General features: G+C 40.7%; 1 protein-coding gene across 2 annotated transcripts in view; it reads left to right on the top strand.

The window, feature by feature from the left end:
- The window catches only part of LOC106573456 (thrombospondin type-1 domain-containing protein 4), a 290336-nt gene that overhangs the window by 8550 nt on the left and 263154 nt on the right, over nucleotides 1-18632 (top strand). The gene's annotated exons all lie outside the window — the stretch shown is intronic.

The following is an 18632-nucleotide window of genomic DNA, read 5'->3' as shown; positions in this document are numbered from 1 at the left end:
AGTAACACCAGTAGTTAACTAGGAGGTGATTCCTGTATGAGTGTAGAGTTAGTAACACCAGTAGTTAACTAGGAGGTGGTTCCTGTATGAGTGTAGAGTTAGTAACACCAGTAGTTAACTAGGAGGTCTGTCCTGTATGAGTGTAGAGTTAGTAACACCAGTAGTTAACTAGGAGGTGGTTCCTGTATGAGTGTAGAGTTAGTAACACCAGTAGTTAACTAGGAGGTCTGTCCTGTATGAGTGTAGAGTTAGTAACACCAGTAGTTAACTAGGAGGTGGTTCCTGTATGAGTGTAGAGTTAGTAACACCAGTAGTTAACTAGGAGGTGGTTCCTGTATGAGTGTAGAGTTAGTAACACCAGTAGTTAACTAGGAGGTGGTTCCTGTATGAGTGTAGAGTTAGTAACACCAGTAGATAACTAGGAGGTGATTCCTGTATGAGTGTAGAGTTAGTAACACCAGTAGCTAACTAGGAGGTGGTTCCTGTATGAGTGTAGAGTTAGTAACACCAGTAGTTAACTAGGAGGTGGTTCCTGTATGAGTGTAGAGTTAGTAACACCAGTAGTTAACTAGGAGGTCTGTCCTGTATGAGTGAAGAGTTAGTAACACCAGTAGTTAACTAGGAGGTGATTCATGTATGAGTGTAGAGTTAGTAACACCAGTAGTTAACTAGGAGGTGGTTCCTGTATGAGTGTAGAGTTAGTAACACCAGTAGTTAACTAGGAGGTGATTCCTGTATGAGTTTAGAGTTAGTAACACCAGTAGTTAACTAGGAGGTGGATCCTGTATGAGTGTAGAGTTAGTAACACCAGTAGTTAACTAGGAGGTCTGTCCTGTATGAGTGTAGAGTTAGTAACACCAGTAGTTAACTAGGAGGTCTGTCCTGTATGAGTGTAGAGTTAGTAACACCAGTAGTTAACTAGGAGGTGATTCATGTATGAGTGTAGAGTTAGTAACACCAGTAGTTAACTAGGAGGTGATTCCTGTATGAGTGTAGAGTTAGTAACACCAGTAGTTAACTAGGAGGTGGATCCTGTATGAGTGTAGAGTTAGTAACACCAGTAGTTAACTAGGAGGTGGATCCTGTATGAGTGTAGAGTTAGTAACACCAGTAGTTAACTAGGATGTCTGTCCTGTATGAGTGTAGAGTTAGTAACACCAGTAGTTAACTAGGAGGTGGTGTCCTGTATGAGTGTAGAGTTAGTAACACCAGTAGTTAACTAGGAGGTGATTCCTGTATGAGTGTAGAGTTAGTAACACCAGTAGTTAACTAGGAGGTCGTGTCCTGTATGAGTGTAGAGTTAGTAACACCAGTAGTTAACTAGGAGGTGGTTCCTGTATGAGTGTAGAGTTAGTAACACCAGTAGTTAACTAGGAGGTCTGTCCTGTATGAGTGTAGAGTTAATAACACCAGTAGTTAACTAGGAGGTGGTTCCTGTATGAGTGTAGAGTTAGTAACACCATTAGTTAACTAGGAGGTCTGTCCTGTATGAGTGTAGAGTTAGTAACACCAGTAGTTAACTAGGAGGTTATTCCTGTATGAGTGTAGAGTTAGTAACACCAGTAGTTAACTAGGAGGTGGTTCCTGTATGAGTGTAGAGTTAGTAACACCAGTAGTTAACTAGGAGGTGGTTCCTGTATGAGTGTAGAGTTAGTAACACCAGTAGTTAACTAGGAGGTCTGTCCTGTATGAGTGTAGAGTTAGTAACACCAGTAGTTAACTAGGAGGTGGTTCCTGTATGAGTGTAGAGTTAGTAACACCAGTAATTAACTAGGAGGTGATTCCTGTATGAGTGTAGAGTTAGTAACACCAGTAGTTAACTAGGAGGTGATTCCTGTATGAGTGTAGAGTTAGTAACACCAGTAGTTAACTAGGAGGTGATTCCTGTATGAGTGTAGAGTTAGTAACACCAGTAGTTAAATAGGAGGTCTGTCCTGTATGAGTGTAGAGTTAGTAACACCAGTAGTTAACTAGGAGGTGATTCCTGTATGAGTGTAGAGTTAGTAACACCAGTAGTTAACTAGGAGGTCTGTCCTGTATGAGTGTAGAGTTAGTAACACCAGTAGTTAACTAGGAGGTGGTTCCTGTATGAGTGTAGAGTTAGTAACACCAGTAGTTAACTAGGAGGTGGTTCCTGTATGAGTGTAGAGTTAGTAACACCAGTCGTTAACTAGGAGGTGATTCATGTACGAGTGTAGAGTTAGTAACACCAGTAGTTAAATAGGAGGTGATTCCTGTATGAGTGTAGAGTTAGTAACACCAGTAGTTAACTAGGAGGTCTGTCCTGTATGAGTGTAGAGTTAGTAACACCAGTAGTTAACTAGGAGGTCTGTCCTGTATGAGTGTAAAGTTAGTAACACCAGTAGTTAACTAGGAGGTGATTCCTGTATGAGTGTAGAGTTAGTAACACCAGTAGTTAACTAGGAGGTGATTTCTGTATGAGTGTAGAGTTAGTAACACCAGTAGTTAACTAGGAGGTTATTCCTGTATGAGTGTAGAGTTAGTAACACCAGTAGATAACTAGGAGGTGATTCCTGTATGAGTGTAGAGTTAGTAACACCAGTAGTTAACTAGGAGGTGGTTCCTGTATGAGTGTAGAGTTAGTAACACCAGTAGATAACTAGGAGGTGATTCCTGTATGAGTGTAGAGTTAGTAACACCAGTAGTTAACTAGGAGGTGGTTCCTGTATGAGTGTAGAGTTAGTAACACCAGTAGTTAACTAGGAGGTGATTCTTGTATGAGTGTAGAATTAGTAACACCAGTAGTTAACTAGGAGGTGGTTCCTGTATGAGTGTAGAGTTAGTAACACCAGTAGTTAACTAGGAGGTGATTCCTGTATGAGTTTAGAGTTAGTAACACCAGTAGTTAACTAGGAGGTGGATCCTGTATGAGTGTAGAGTTAGTAACACCAGTAGTTAACTAGGAGGTCTGTCCTGTATGAGTGTAGAGTTAGTAACACCAGTAGTTAACTAGGAGGTCTGTCCTGTATGAGTGTAGAGTTAGTAACACCAGTAGTTAACTAGGAGGTGATTCATGTATGAGTGTAGAGTTAGTAACACCAGTAGTTAACTAGGAGGTGATTCCTGTATGAGTGTAGAGTTAGTAACACCAGTAGTTAACTAGGAGGTGGATCCTGTATGAGTGTAGAGTTAGTAACACCAGTAGTTAACTAGGAGGTGGATCCTGTATGAGTGTAGAGTTAGTAACACCAGTAGTTAACTAGGATGTCTGTCCTGTATGAGTGTAGAGTTAGTAACACCAGTAGTTAACTAGGAAGTCTGTCCTGTATGAGTGTAGAGTTAGTAACACCAGTAGTTAACTAGGAGGTGATTCCTGTATGAGTGTAGAGTTAGTAACACCAGTAGTTAACTAGGAGGTCTGTCCTGTATGAGTGTAGAGTTAGTAACACCAGTAGTTAACTAGGAGGTGGTTCCTGTATGAGTGTAGAGTTAGTAACACCAGTAGTTAACTAGGAGGTGGTTCCTGTATGAGTGTAGAGTTAGTAACACCAGTAGTTAACTAGGAGGTCTGTCCTGTATGAGTGTAGAGTTAATAAGACCAGTAGTTAACTAGGAGGTGGTTCCTGTATGAGTGTAGAGTTAGTAACACCATTAGTTAACTAGGAGGTCTGTCCTGTATGAGTGTAGAGTTAGTAACACCAGTAGTTAACTAGGAGGTTATTCCTGTATGAGTGTAGAGTTAGTAACACCAGTAGTTAACTAGGAGGTGGTTCCTGTATGAGTGTAGAGTTAGTAACACCAGTAGTTAACTAGGAGGTGGTTCCTGTATGAGTGTAGAGTTAGTAACACCAGTAGTTAACTAGGAGGTCTGTCCTGTATGAGTGTAGAGTTAGTAACACCAGTAGTTAACTAGGAGGTGGTTCCTGTATGAGTGTAGAGTTAGTAACACCAGTAATTAACTAGGAGGTGATTCCTGTATGAGTGTAGAGTTAGTAACACCAGTAGTTAACTAGGAGGTGATTCCTGTATGAGTGTAGAGTTAGTAACACCAGTAGTTAACTAGGAGGTGATTCCTGTATGAGTGTAGAGTTAGTAACACCAGTAGTTAAATAGGAGGTCTGTCCTGTATGAGTGTAGAGTTAGTAACACCAGTAGTTAACTAGGAGGTGATTCCTGTATGAGTGTAGAGTTAGTAACACCAGTAGTTAACTAGGAGGTCTGTCCTGTATGAGTGTAGAGTTAGTAACACCAGTAGTTAACTAGGAGGTGATTCATGTATGAGTGTAGAGTTAGTAACACCAGTAGTTAACTAGGAGGTGATTCCTGTATGAGTGTAGAGTTAGTAACACCAGTAGTTAACTAGGAGGTGGATCCTGTATGAGTGTAGAGTTAGTAACACCAGTAGTTAACTAGGAGGTGGATCCTGTATGAGTGTAGAGTTAGTAACACCAGTAGTTAACTAGGATGTCTGTCCTGTATGAGTGTAGAGTTAGTAACACCAGTAGTTAACTAGGAAGTCTGTCCTGTATGAGTGTAGAGTTAGTAACACCAGTAGTTAACTAGGAGGTGATTCCTGTATGAGTGTAGAGTTAGTAACACCAGTAGTTAACTAGGAGGTCTGTCCTGTATGAGTGTAGAGTTAGTAACACCAGTAGTTAACTAGGAGGTGGTTCCTGTATGAGTGTAGAGTTAGTAACACCAGTAGTTAACTAGGAGGTGGTTCCTGTATGAGTGTAGAGTTAGTAACACCAGTAGTTAACTAGGAGGTCTGTCCTGTATGAGTGTAGAGTTAATAACACCAGTAGTTAACTAGGAGGTGGTTCCTGTATGAGTGTAGAGTTAGTAACACCATTAGTTAACTAGGAGGTCTGTCCTGTATGAGTGTAGAGTTAGTAACACCAGTAGTTAACTAGGAGGTGGTTCCTGTATGAGTGTAGAGTTAGTAACACCAGTAGTTAACTAGGAGGTGGTTCCTGTATGAGTGTAGAGTTAGTAACACCAGTAGTTAACTAGGAGGTCTGTCCTGTATGAGTGTAGAGTTAATAACACCAGTAGTTAACTAGGAGGTGGTTCCTGTATGAGTGTAGAGTTAGTAACACCATTAGTTAACTAGGAGGTCTGTCCTGTATGAGTGTAGAGTTAGTAACACCAGTAGTTAACTAGGAGGTTATTCCTGTATGAGTGTAGAGTTAGTAACACCAGTAGTTAACTAGGAGGTGGTTCCTGTATGAGTGTAGAGTTAGTAACACCAGTAGTTAACTAGGAGGTGGTTCCTGTATGAGTGTAGAGTTAGTAACACCAGTAGTTAACTAGGAGGTCTGTCCTGTATGAGTGTAGAGTTAGTAACACCAGTAGTTAACTAGGAGGTGGTTCCTGTATGAGTGTAGAGTTAGTAACACCAGTAGTTAACTAGGAGGTGATTCCTGTATGAGTGTAGAGTTAGTAACACCAGTAGTTAACTAGGAGGTGATTCCTGTATGAGTGTAGAGTTAGTAACACCAGTAGTTAACTAGGAGGTGATTCCTGTATGAGTGTAGAGTTAGTAACACCAGTAGTTAACTAGGAGGTGCTGTCCTGTATGAGTGTAGAGTTAGTAACACCAGTAGTTAACTAGGAGGTGATTCCTGTATGAGTGTAGAGTTAGTAACACCAGTAGTTAACTAGGAGGTCTGTCCTGTATGAGTGTAGAGTTAGTAACACCAGTAGTTAACTAGGAGGTGATTCATGTATGAGTGTAGAGTTAGTAACACCAGTAGTTAACTAGGAGGTGATTCCTGTATGAGTGTAGAGTTAGTAACACCAGTAGTTAACTAGGAGGTGGATCCTGTATGAGTGTAGAGTTAGTAACACCAGTAGTTAACTAGGAGGTGGATCCTGTATGAGTGTAGAGTTAGTAACACCAGTAGTTAACTAGGATGTCTGTCCTGTATGAGTGTAGAGTTAGTAACACCAGTAGTTAACTAGGAAGTCTGTCCTGTATGAGTGTAGAGTTAGTAACACCAGTAGTTAACTAGGAGGTGATTCCTGTATGAGTGTAGAGTTAGTAACACCAGTAGTTAACTAGGAGGTCTGTCCTGTATGAGTGTAGAGTTAGTAACACCAGTAGTTAACTAGGAGGTGGTTCCTGTATGAGTGTAGAGTTAGTAACACCAGTAGTTAACTAGGAGGTGGTTCCTGTATGAGTGTAGAGTTAGTAACACCAGTAGTTAACTAGGAGGTCTGTCCTGTATGAGTGTAGAGTTAATAACACCAGTAGTTAACTAGGAGGTGGTTCCTGTATGAGTGTAGAGTTAGTAACACCATTAGTTAACTAGGAGGTCTGTCCTGTATGAGTGTAGAGTTAGTAACACCAGTAGTTAACTAGGAGGTTATTCCTGTATGAGTGTAGAGTTAGTAACACCAGTAGTTAACTAGGAGGTGGTTCCTGTATGAGTGTAGAGTTAGTAACACCAGTAGTTAACTAGGAGGTGATTCCTGTATGAGTGTAGAGTTAGTAACACCAGTAGTTAACTAGGAGGTGATTCCTGTATGAGTGTAGAGTTAGTAACACCAGTAGTTAACTAGGAGGTGATTCCTGTATGAGTGTAGAGTTAGTAACACCAGTAGTTAACTAGGAGGTCTGTCCTGTATGAGTGTAGAGTTAGTAACACCAGTAGTTAACAAGGAGGTGATTCCTGTATGAGTGTAGAGTTAGTAACACCAGTAGTTAACTAGGAGGTCTGTCCTGTATGAGTGTAGAGTTAGTAACACCAGTAGTTAACTAGGAGGTGATTCCTGTATGAGTGTAGAGTTAGTAACACCAGTAGTTAACTAGGAGGTCTGTCCTGTATGAGTGTAGAGTTAGTAACACCAGTAGTTAACTAGGAGGTGGTTCCTGTATGAGTGTAGAGTTAGTAACACCAGTAGTTAACTAGGAGGTGGTTCCTGTATGAGTGTAGAGTTAGTAACACCAGTAGTTAACTAGGAGGTGGTTCCTGTATGAGTGTAGAGTTAGTAACACCAGTAGTTAACTAGGAGGTGATTCCTGTATGAGTGTAGAGTTAGTAACACCAGTAGTTAACTAGGAGGTGGTTCCTGTATGAGTGTAGAGTTAGTAACACCAGTAGTTAACTAGGAGGTCTGTCCTGTATGAGTGTAGAGTTAGTAACACCAGTAGTTAACTAGGAGGTGATTCCTGTATGAGTGTAGAGTTAGTAACACCAGTAGTTAACTAGGAGGTCTGTCCTGTATGAGTGTAGAGTTAGTAACACCAGTAGTTAACTAGGAGGTGGTTCCTGTATGAGTGTAGAGTTAGTAACACCAGTAGTTAACTAGGAGGTGGTTCCTGTATGAGTGTAGAGTTAGTAACACCAGTCGTTAACTAGGAGGTGATTCATGTACGAGTGTAGAGTTAGTAACACCAGTAGTTAACTAGGAGGTGATTCCTGTATGAGTGTAGAGTTAGTAACACCAGTAGTTAACTAGGAGGTCTGTCCTGTATGAGTGTAGAGTTAGTAACACCAGTAGTTAACTAGGAGGTCTGTCCTGTATGAGTGTAAAGTTAGTAACACCAGTAGTTAACTAGGAGGTGATTCCTGTATGAGTGTAGAGTTAGTAACACCAGTAGTTAACTAGGAGGTGATTCCTGTATGAGTGTAGAGTTAGTAACACCAGTAGTTAACTAGGAGGTTATTCCTGTATGAGTGTAGAGTTAGTAACACCAGTAGATAACTAGGAGGTGATTCCTGTATGAGTGTAGAGTTAGTAACACCAGTAGTTAACTAGGAGGTGGTTCCTGTATGAGTGTAGAGTTAGTAACACCAGTAGATAACTAGGAGGTGATTCCTGTATGAGTGTAGAGTTAGTAACACCAGTAGTTAACTAGGAGGTGGTTCCTGTATGAGTGTAGAGTTAGTAACACCAGTAGTTAACTAGGAGGTGATTCTTGTATGAGTGTAGAATTAGTAACACCAGTAGTTACCTAGGAGGTGGTTCCTGTATGAGTGTAGAGTTAGTAACACCAGTAGTTAACTAGGAGGTGATTCCTGTATGAGTTTAGAGTTAGTAACACCAGTAGTTAACTAGGAGGTGGATCCTGTATGAGTGTAGAGTTAGTAACACCAGTAGTTAACTAGGAGGTCTGTCCTGTATGAGTGTAGAGTTAGTAACACCAGTAGTTAACTAGGAGGTCTGTCCTGTATGAGTGTAGAGTTAGTAACACCATTAGTTAACTAGGAGGTGATTCATGTATGAGTGTAGAGTTAGTAACACCAGTAGTTAACTAGGAGGTGATTCCTGTATGAGTGTAGAGTTAGTAACACCAGTAGTTAACTAGGAGGTGGATCCTGTATGAGTGTAGAGTTAGTAACACCAGTAGTTAACTAGGAGGTGGATCCTGTATGAGTGTAGAGTTAGTAACACCAGTCGTTAACTAGGAGGTGATTCATGTACGAGTGTAGAGTTAGTAACACCAGTAGTTAACTAGGAGGTGATTCCTGTATGAGTGTAGAGTTAGTAACACCAGTAGTTAACTAGGAGGTCTGTCCTGTATGAGTGTAGAGTTAGTAACACCAGTAGTTAACTAGGAGGTCTGTCCTGTATGAGTGTAAAGTTAGTAACACCAGTAGTTAACTAGGAGGTGATTCCTGTATGAGTGTAGAGTTAGTAACACCAGTAGTTAACTAGGAGGTGATTCCTGTATGAGTGTAGAGTTAGTAACACCAGTAGTTAACTAGGAGGTTATTCCTGTATGAGTGTAGAGTTAGTAACACCAGTAGATAACTAGGAGGTGATTCCTGTATGAGTGTAGAGTTAGTAACACCAGTAGTTAACTAGGAGGTGGTTCCTGTATGAGTGTAGAGTTAGTAACACCAGTAGATAACTAGGAGGTGATTCCTGTATGAGTGTAGAGTTAGTAACACCAGTAGTTAACTAGGAGGTGGTTCCTGTATGAGTGTAGAGTTAGTAACACCAGTAGTTAACTAGGAGGTGGATCCTGTATGAGTGTAGAGTTAGTAACACCAGTAGTTAACTAGGATGTCTGTCCTGTATGAGTGTAGAGTTAGTAACACCAGTAGTTAACTAGGAAGTCTGTCCTGTATGAGTGTAGAGTTAGTAACACCAGTAGTTAACTAGGAGGTGATTCCTGTATGAGTGTAGAGTTAGTAACACCAGTAGTTAACTAGGAGGTCTGTCCTGTATGAGTGTAGAGTTAGTAACACCAGTAGTTAACTAGGAGGTGGTTCCTGTATGAGTGTAGAGTTAGTAACACCAGTAGTTAACTAGGAGGTGGTTCCTGTATGAGTGTAGAGTTAGTAACACCAGTAGTTAACTAGGAGGTCTGTCCTGTATGAGTGTAGAGTTAATAACACCAGTAGTTAACTAGGAGGTGATTCCTGTATGAGTGTAGAGTTAGTAACACCAGTAGTTAACTAGGAGGTCTGTCCTGTATGAGTGTAGAGTTAGTAACACCAGTAGTTAACTAGGAGGTCTGTCCTGTATGAGTGTAAAGTTAGTAACACCAGTAGTTAACTAGGAGGTGATTCCTGTATGAGTGTAGAGTTAGTAACACCAGTAGTTAACTAGGAGGTTATTCCTGTATGAGTGTAGAGTTAGTAACACCAGTAGTTAACTAGGAGGTGATTCCTGTATGAGTGTAGAGTTTTTAACACCAGTAGTTAACTAGGAGGTGATTCCTGTATGAGTTTAGAGTTAGTAACACCAGTAGTTAACTAGGAGGTGGATCCTGTATGAGTGTAGAGTTAGTAACACCAGTAGTTAACTAGGAGGTCTGTCCTGTATGAGTGTAGAGTTAGTAACACCAGTAGTTAACTAGGAGGTCTGTCCTGTATGAGTGTAGAGTTAGTAACACCAGTAGTTAACTAGGAGGTGATTCATGTATGAGTGTAGAGTTAGTAACACCAGTAGTTAACTAGGAGGTGATTCCTGTATGAGTGTAGAGTTAGTAACACCAGTAGTTAACTAGGAGGTGGATCCTGTATGAGTGTAGAGTTAGTAACACCAGTAGTTAACTAGGAGGTGGATCCTGTATGAGTGTAGAGTTAGTAACACCAGTAGTTAACTAGGATGTCTGTCCTGTATGAGTGTAGAGTTAGTAACACCAGTAGTTAACTAGGAAGTCTGTCCTGTATGAGTGTAGAGTTAGTAACACCAGTAGTTAACTAGGAGGTGATTCCTGTATGAGTGTAGAGTTAGTAACACCAGTAGTTAACTAGGAGGTCTGTCCTGTATGAGTGTAGAGTTAGTAACACCAGTAGTTAACTAGGAGGTGGTTCCTGTATGAGTGTAGAGTTAGTAACACCAGTAGTTAACTAGGAGGTGGTTCCTGTATGAGTGTAGAGTTAGTAACACCAGTAGTTAACTAGGAGGTCTGTCCTGTATGAGTGTAGAGTTAATAACACCAGTAGTTAACTAGGAGGTGGTTCCTGTATGAGTGTAGAGTTAGTAACACCAGTAGTTAACTAGGAGGTGGTTCCTGTATGAGTGTAGAGTTAGTAACACCAGTAATTAACTAGGCGGTGATTCCTGTATGAGTGTAGAGTTAGTAACACCAGTAGTTAACTAGGAGGTGATTCCTGTATGAGTGTAGAGTTACTAACACCAGTAGTTAACTAGGAGGTGATTCCTGTATGAGTGTAGAGTTAGTAACACCAGTAGTTAAATAGGAGGTCTGTCCTGTATGAGTGTAGAGTTAGTAACACCAGTAGTTAACTAGGAGGTGATTCCTGTATGAGTGTAGAGTTAGTAACACCAGTAGTTAACTAGGATGTCTGTCCTGTATGAGTGTAGAGTTAGTAACACCAGTAGTTAACTAGGAAGTCTGTCCTGTATGAGTGTAGAGTTAGTAACACCAGTAGTTAACTAGGAGGTGATTCCTGTATGAGTGTAGAGTTAGTAACACCAGTAGTTAACTAGGAGGTCTGTCCTGTATGAGTGTAGAGTTAGTAACACCAGTAGTTAACTAGGAGGTGATTCATGTATGAGTGTAGAGTTAGTAACACCAGTAGTTAACTAGGAGGTGGATCCTGTATGAGTGTAGAGTTAGTAACACCAGTAGTTAACTAGGAGGTGGATCCTGTATGAGTGTAGAGTTAGTAACACCAGTAGTTAACTAGGAAGTCTGTCCTGTATGAGTGTAGAGTTAGTAACACCAGTAGTTAACTAGGAGGTGGTTCCTGTATGAGTGTAGAGTTAGTAACACCAGTAGTTAACTAGGAGGTGGTTCCTGTATGAGTGTAGAGTTAGTAACACCAGTAGTTAACTAGGAGGTCTGTCCTGTATGAGTGTAGAGTTAATAACACCAGTAGTTAACTAGGAGGTGGTTCCTGTATGAGTGTAGAGTTAGTAACACCATTAGTTAACTAGGAGGTCTGTCCTGTATGAGTGTAGAGTTAGTAACACCAGTAGTTAACTAGGAGGTTATTCCTGTATGAGTGTAGAGTTAGTAACACCAGTAGTTAACTAGGAGGTGGTTCCTGTATGAGTGTAGAGTTAGTAACACCAGTAGTTAACTAGGAGGTGGTTCCTGTATGAGTGTAGAGTTAGTAACACCAGTAGTTAACTAGGAGGTGATTCCTGTATGAGTGTAGAGTTAGTAACACCAGTAGTTAAATAGGAGGTCTGTCCTGTATGAGTGTAGAGTTAGTAACACCAGTAGTTAACTAGGAGGTGATTCCTGTATGAGTGTAGAGTTAGTAACACCAGTAGTTAACTAGGAGGTCTGTCCTGTATGAGTGTAGAGTTAGTAACACCAGTAGTTAACTAGGAGGTGGTTCCTGTATGAGTGTAGAGTTAGTAACACCAGTAGTTAACTAGGAGGTGGTTCCTGTATGAGTGTAGAGTTAGTAACACCAGTCGTTAACTAGGAGGTGATTCATGTACGAGTGTAGAGTTAGTAACACCAGTAGTTAACTAGGAGGTGATTCCTGTATGAGTGTAGAGTTAGTAACACCAGTAGTTAACTAGGAGGTCTGTCCTGTATGAGTGTAGAGTTAGTAACACCAGTAGTTAACTAGGAGGTGATTCATGTATGAGTGTAGAGTTAGTAACACCAGTAGTTAACTAGGAGGTGATTCCTGTATGAGTGTAGAGTTAGTAACACCAGTAGTTAACTAGGAGGTGGATCCTGTATGAGTGTAGAGTTAGTAACACCAGTAGTTAACTAGGAGGTGGATCCTGTATGAGTGTAGAGTTAGTAACACCAGTAGTTAACTAGGATGTCTGTCCTGTATGAGTGTAGAGTTAGTAACACCAGTAGTTAACTAGGAAGTCTGTCCTGTATGAGTGTAGAGTTAGTAACACCAGTAGTTAACTAGGAGGTGATTCCTGTATGAGTGTAGAGTTAGTAACACCAGTAGTTAACTAGGAGGTCTGTCCTGTATGAGTGTAGAGTTAGTAACACCAGTAGTTAACTAGGAGGTGGTTCCTGTATGAGTGTAGAGTTAGTAACACCAGTAGTTAACTAGGAGGTGGTTCCTGTATGAGTGTAGAGTTAGTAACACCAGTAGTTAACTAGGAGGTCTGTCCTGTATGAGTGTAGAGTTAATAACACCAGTAGTTAACTAGGAGGTGGTTCCTGTATGAGTGTAGAGTTAGTAACACCATTAGTTAACTAGGAGGTCTGTCCTGTATGAGTGTAGAGTTAGTAACACCAGTAGTTAACTAGGAGGTTATTCCTGTATGAGTGTAGAGTTAGTAACACCAGTAGTTAACTAGGAGGTGATTCCTGTATGAGTGTAGAGTTAGTAACACCAGTAGTTAACTAGGAGGTCTGTCCTGTATGAGTGTAGAGTTAGTAACACCAGTAGTTAACTAGGAGGTGATTCATGTATGAGTGTAGAGTTAGTAACACCAGTAGTTAACTAGGAGGTGATTCCTGTATGAGTGTAGAGTTAGTAACACCAGTAGTTAACTAGGAGGTGGATCCTGTATGAGTGTAGAGTTAGTAACACCAGTAGTTAACTAGGAGGTGGATCCTGTATGAGTGTAGAGTTAGTAACACCAGTAGTTAACTAGGATGTCTGTCCTGTATGAGTGTAGAGTTAGTAACACCAGTAGTTAACTAGGAAGTCTGTCCTGTATGAGTGTAGAGTTAGTAACACCAGTAGTTAACTAGGAGGTGATTCCTGTATGAGTGTAGAGTTAGTAACACCAGTAGTTAACTAGGAGGTCTGTCCTGTATGAGTGTAGAGTTAGTAACACCAGTAGTTAACTAGGAGGTGGTTCCTGTATGAGTGTAGAGTTAGTAACACCAGTAGTTAACTAGGAGGTGGTTCCTGTATGAGTGTAGAGTTAGTAACACCAGTAGTTAACTAGGAGGTCTGTCCTGTATGAGTGTAGAGTTAATAACACCAGTAGTTAACTAGGAGGTGGTTCCTGTATGAGTGTAGAGTTAGTAACACCATTAGTTAACTAGGAGGTCTGTCCTGTATGAGTGTAGAGTTAGTAACACCAGTAGTTAACTAGGAGGTGATTCCTGTATGAGTGTAGAGTTAGTAACACCAGTAGTTAACTAGGAGGTCTGTCCTGTATGAGTGTAGAGTTAGTAACACCAGTAGTTAACTAGGAGGTGGTTCCTGTATGAGTGTAGAGTTAGTAACACCAGTAGTTAACTAGGAGGTGGTTCCTGTATGAGTGTAGAGTTAGTAACACCAGTCGTTAACTAGGAGGTGATTCATGTACGAGTGTAGAGTTAGTAACACCAGTAGTTAACTAGGAGGTGATTCCTGTATGAGTGTAGAGTTAGTAACACCAGTAGTTAACTAGGAGGTCTGTCCTGTATGAGTGTAGAGTTAGTAACACCAGTAGTTAACTAGGAGGTCTGTCCTGTATGAGTGTAAAGTTAGTAACACCAGTAGTTAACTAGGAGGTGATTCCTGTATGAGTGTAGAGTTAGTAACACCAGTAGTTAACTAGGAGGTGATTCCTGTATGAGTGTAGAGTTAGTAACACCAGTAGTTAACTAGGAGGTTATTCCTGTATGAGTGTAGAGTTAGTAACACCAGTAGATAACTAGGAGGTGATTCCTGTATGAGTGTAGAGTTAGTAACACCAGTAGTTAACTAGGAGGTGGTTCCTGTATGAGTGTAGAGTTAGTAAAAACCAGTAGATAACTAGGAGGTGATTCCTGTATGAGTGTAGAGTTAGTAACACCAGTAGTTAACTAGGAGGTGGTTCCTGTATGAGTGTAGAGTTAGTAACACCAGTAGTTAACTAGGAGGTGATTCTTGTATGAGTGTAGAATTAGTAACACCAGTAGTTACCTAGGAGGTGGTTCCTGTATGAGTGTAGAGTTAGTAACACCAGTAGTTAACTAGGAGGTGATTCCTGTATGAGTTTAGAGTTAGTAACACCAGTAGTTAACTAGGAGGTGGATCCTGTATGAGTGTAGAGTTAGTAACACCAGTAGTTAACTAGGAGGTCTGTCCTGTATGAGTGTAGAGTTAGTAACACCAGTAGTTAACTAGGAGGTCTGTCCTGTATGAGTGTAGAGTTTATTAACACCATTAGTTAACTAGGAGGTGATTCATGTATGAGTGTAGAGTTAGTAACACCAGTAGTTAACTAGGAGGTGATTCCTGTATGAGTGTAGAGTTAGTAACACCAGTAGTTAACTAGGAGGTGGATCCTGTATGAGTGTAGAGTTAGTAACACCAGTAGTTAACTAGGAGGTGATTCCTGTATGAGTGTAGAGTTAGTAACACCAGTAGTTAACTAGGAGGTCTGTCCTGTATGAGTGTAGAGTTAGTAACACCAGTAGTTAACTAGGAGGTCTGTCCTGTATGAGTGTAAAGTTAGTAACACCAGTAGTTAACTAGGAGGTGATTCCTGTATGAGTGTAGAGTTAGTAACACCAGTAGTTAACTAGGAGGTGATTCCTGTATGAGTGTAGAGTTAGTAACACCAGTAGTTAACTAGGAGGTTATTCCTGTATGAGTGTAGAGTTAGTAACACCAGTAGATAACTAGGAGGTGATTCCTGTATGAGTGTAGAGTTAGTAACACCAGTAGTTAACTAGGAGGTGGTTCCTGTATGAGTGTAGAGTTAGTAACACCAGTAGATAACTAGGAGGTGATTCCTGTATGAGTGTAGAGTTAGTAACACCAGTAGTTAACTAGGAGGTGGTTCCTGTATGAGTGTAGAGTTAGTAACACCAGTAGTTAACTAGGAGGTGATTTTTGTATGAGTGTAGAATTAGTAACACCAGTAGTTACCTAGGAGGTGGTTCCTGTATGAGTGTAGAGTTAGTAACACCAGTAGTTAACTAGGAGGTGATTCCTCTATGAGTTTAGAGTTAGTAACACCAGTAGTTAACTAGGAGGTGGATCCTGTATGAGTGTAGAGTTAGTAACACCAGTAGTTAACTAGGAGGTCTGTCCTGTATGAGTGTAGAGTTAGTAACACCAGTAGTTAACTAGGAGGTCTGTCCTGTATGAGTGTAGAGTTTATTAACACCATTAGTTAACTAGGAGGTGATTCATGTATGAGTGTAGAGTTAGTAACACCAGTAGTTAACTAGGAGGTGATTCCTGTATGAGTGTAGAGTTAGTAACACCAGTAGTTAACTAGGAGGTGGATCCTGTATGAGTGTAGAGTTAGTAACACCAGTAGTTAACTAGGAGGTGGATCCTGTATGAGTGTAGAGTTAGTAACACCAGTAGTTAACTAGGATGTCTGTCCTGTGTGAGTGTAGAGTTAGTAACACCAGTAGTTAACTAGGAAGTCTGTCCTGTATGAGTGTAGAGTTAGTAACACCAGTAGTTAACTAGGAGGTGATTCCTGTATGAGTGTAGAGTTAGTAACACCAGTAGTTAACTAGGAGGTTATTCCTGTATGAGTGTAGAGTTAGTAACACCAGTAGATAACTAGGAGGTGATTCCTGTATGAGTGTAGAGTTAGTAACACCAGTAGTTAACTAGGAGGTGGTTCCTGTATGAGTGTAGAGTTAGTAACACCAGTAGATAACTAGGAGGTGATTCCTGTATGAGTGTAGAGTTAGTAACACCAGTAGTTAACTAGGAGGTGGTTCCTGTATGAGTGTAGAGTTAGTAACACCAGTAGTTAACTAGGAGGTGGTTCCTGTATGAGTGTAGAGTTAGTAACACCAGTAGTTAACTAGGAGGTCTGTCCTGTATGAGTGTAGAGTTAGTAACACCAGTAGTTAACTAGGAGGTGATTCATGTATGAGTGTAGAGTTAGTAACACCAGTAGTTAACTAGGAGGTGATTCCTGTATGAGTTTAGAGTTAGTAACACCAGTAGTTAACTAGGAGGTGGATCCTGTATGAGTGTAGAGTTAGTAACACCAGTAGTTAACTAGGAGGTCTGTCCTGTATGAGTGTAGAGTTAGTAACACCAGTAGTTAACTAGGAGGTCTGTCCTGTATGAGTGTAGAGTTAGTAACACCAGTAGTTAACTAGGAGGTGATTCATGTATGAGTGTAGAGTTAGTAACACCAGTAGTTAACTAGGAGGTGATTCCTGTATGAGTGTAGAGTTAGTAACACCAGTAGTTAACTAGGAAGTCTGTCCTGTATGAGTGTAGAGTTAGTAACACCAGTAGTTAACTAGGAGGTGGTTCCTGTATGAGTGTAGAGTTAGTAACACCAGTAGTTAACTAGGAGGTGGTTCCTGTATGAGTGTAGAGTTAGTAACACCAGTAGTTAACTAGGAGGTGATTCCTGTATGAGTGTAGAGTTAGTAACACCAGTAGTTAACTAGGAGGTGATTCCTGTATGAGTGTAGAGTTAGTAACACCAGTAGTTAACTAGGAGGTTATTCCTGTATGAGTGTAGAGTTAGTAACACCAGTAGATAACTAGGAGGTGATTCCTGTATGAGTGTAGAGTTAGTAACACCAGTAGTTAACTAGGAGGTGGTTCCTGTATGAGTGTAGAGTTAGTAACACCAGTAGATAACTAGGAGGTGATTCCTGTATGAGTGTAGAGTTAGTAACACCAGTAGTTAACTAGGAGGTGGTTCCTGTATGAGTGTAGAGTTAGTAACACCAGTAGTTAACTAGGAGGTGATTTTTGTATGAGTGTAGAATTAGTAACACCAGTAGTTACCTAGGAGGTGGTTCCTGTATGAGTGTAGAGTTAGTAACACCAGTAGTTAACTAGGAGGTGATTCCTCTATGAGTTTAGAGTTAGTAACACCAGTAGTTAACTAGGAGGTGGATCCTGTATGAGTGTAGAGTTAGTAACACCAGTAGTTAACTAGGAGGTCTGTCCTGTATGAGTGTAGAGTTAGTAACACCAGTAGTTAACTAGGAGGTCTGTCCTGTATGAGTGTAGAGTTTATTAACACCATTAGTTAACTAGGAGGTGATTCATGTATGAGTGTAGAGTTAGTAACACCAGTAGTTAACTAGGAGGTGATTCCTGTATGAGTGTAGAGTTAGTAACACCAGTAGTTAACTAGGAGGTGGATCCTGTATGAGTGTAGAGTTAGTAACACCAGTAGTTAACTAGGAGGTGGATCCTGTATGAGTGTAGAGTTAGTAACACCAGTAGTTAACTAGGATGTCTGTCCTGTGTGAGTGTAGAGTTAGTAACACCAGTAGTTAACTAGGAAGTCTGTCCTGTATGAGTGTAGAGTTAGTAACACCAGTAGTTAACTAGGAGGTGATTCCTGTATGAGTGTAGAGTTAGTAACACCAGTAGTTAACTAGGAGGTTATTCCTGTATGAGTGTAGAGTTAGTAACACCAGTAGATAACTAGGAGGTGATTCCTGTATGAGTGTAGAGTTAGTAACACCAGTAGTTAACTAGGAGGTGGTTCCTGTATGAGTGTAGAGTTAGTAACACCAGTAGATAACTAGGAGGTGATTCCTGTATGAGTGTAGAGTTAGTAACACCAGTAGTTAACTAGGAGGTGGTTCCTGTATGAGTGTAGAGTTAGTAACACCAGTAGTTAACTAGGAGGTGGTTCCTGTATGAGTGTAGAGTTAGTAACACCAGTAGATAACTAGGAGGTGATTCCTGTATGAGTGTAGAGTTAGTAACACCAGTAGTTAACTAGGAGGTGGTTCCTGTATGAGTGTAGAGTTAGTAACACCAGTAGTTAACTAGGAGGTGGTTCCTGTATGAGTGTAGAGTTAGTAACACCAGTAGTTAACTAGGAGGTGATTCCTGTATGAGTGTAGAGTTAGTAACACCAGTAGTTAACTAGGAGGTGATTCCTGTATGAGTGTAGAGTTAGTAACACCAGTAGTTAACTAGGAGGTTATTCCTGTATGAGTGTAGAGTTAGTAACACCAGTAGATAACTAGGAGGTGATTCCTGTATGAGTGTAGAGTTAGTAACACCAGTAGTTAACTAGGAGGTGGTTCCTGTATGAGTGTAGAGTTAGTAACACCAGTAGATAACTAGGAGGTGATTCCTGTATGAGTGTAGAGTTAGTAACACCAGTAGTTAACTAGGAGGTGGTTCCTGTATGAGTGTAGAGTTAGTAACACCAGTAGTTAACTAGGAGGTGATTTTTGTATGAGTGTAGAATTAGTAACACCAGTAGTTACCTAGGAGGTGGTTCCTGTATGAGTGTAGAGTTAGTAACACCAGTAGTTAACTAGGAGGTGATTCCTCTATGAGTTTAGAGTTAGTAACACCAGTAGTTAACTAGGAGGTGGATCCTGTATGAGTGTAGAGTTAGTAACACCAGTAGTTAACTAGGAG

The sequence above is a fragment of the Salmo salar genome, chromosome 02 (genome assembly GCF_965601325.2).
Source record: "Salmo salar chromosome 02, fSalSal1, whole genome shotgun sequence".
In the NCBI taxonomy this organism is placed as follows: Eukaryota; Metazoa; Chordata; class Actinopteri; order Salmoniformes; family Salmonidae; genus Salmo; species Salmo salar.
Note: the sequence above shows the minus strand (reverse complement) of the source record. Positions and strands in the feature narration are given on the sequence as shown.